Below are 1,140 nucleotides of genomic sequence, written 5' to 3' on the forward strand. Positions count from 1 at the left end.
TCTTCTTCTTCTTCTTCTTCTTCTTCTTCTTCTTCTTCTTCTTCTTCTTCTTCTTCTTCTTCTTCTTCTTCTTCTTCTTCTTCTTCTTCTTCTTCTTCTTCTTCTTCTTCTTCTTCTTCCCATACAAGGGGGAGGGTTGGAGCCCCGGGAAGCGGCCCAAAGGGAAATCAATACGAAGCAATAGCAGCGGTTCCTGTTTTAAAGTCACAGAGATGCCCGGCCAAGCGGGGCCTCCAATTTCTGGGTCGGCCGGGAGAGGCTTCGAGGCGTCCTGGATCCTGGCTGACTTGCACCGTTGCTGGCAGTTTTTGTTTTTTTTGCGGAGCAGAAAGGAAAGGAGTAAAAATGAACCGTTTCCATGCGGCAGGTGCTCGTTTCCCACTCGGCTTGTTTGGGTGTCCAGCATGGTCCGGTTATTGCGGGGCGGGGGTGGGGGAAAGGGATCTAGGACCATTTTTCACAGTTAGCTTTGTGGAAACCCCCATGATCATGTGATCAAAATTCAGATGCTTGGCAACTGGTTCATACTTACGACCCTTGCTGTGTCCCAAGGTCATGTGATCACCTCACGCGACCTTTTGAAGAGCAAAGTCAATGGCGAAGCCAGATTCACTTAACAACCGGAGTTACTAACTTATCAGCTGTAGTGATTCACTTAACAACTGTGGCAAGAAATGTTGTAAAATGGGGCAAAGCTCACTTAACAAATGTCACGCTTAATGACAGAAATTTTTGGGCTCAATTGTGGCGGTAAGTCGAGGACCACCTGTACTTTGTAGGGAGCTAAAGCATCCTTTCTCCAAAACAGCCAGGTTGGTGGTTTGGTTAATGGGACAAGCCAAGGTCTAGTTCAGTATTTCTCAACCTTGGCAACTTGAAGATGGGTGGACTTCAACTGCCAGAATTCTCCATGTTGGCTGTAGAATTCTGGGAATTGAAGTCTATCCCTCTTAAGGTTGAAAAACACTGGTCTAGTTCATGCTCGACCAGTGGGTGATTTTGGGGCCAGTTACCTTCTCTCCCCCATCCTACCTCACAGGGTTGTTGTTGGGGTCAAAAAGAGGTGGAAGGATCCATCTATATATCCTGCCCAGTACTAGTGTACAAAAAGCAGAATAGAAATCTAATAAATCAGTGTTT

The sequence above is a fragment of the Protobothrops mucrosquamatus genome, unplaced genomic scaffold (genome assembly GCF_001527695.2).
Source record: "Protobothrops mucrosquamatus isolate PMUCROS unplaced genomic scaffold, P.Mucros_1.0 scaffold2188, whole genome shotgun sequence".
NCBI classification, from domain to species: domain Eukaryota; kingdom Metazoa; phylum Chordata; class Lepidosauria; order Squamata; family Viperidae; genus Protobothrops; species Protobothrops mucrosquamatus.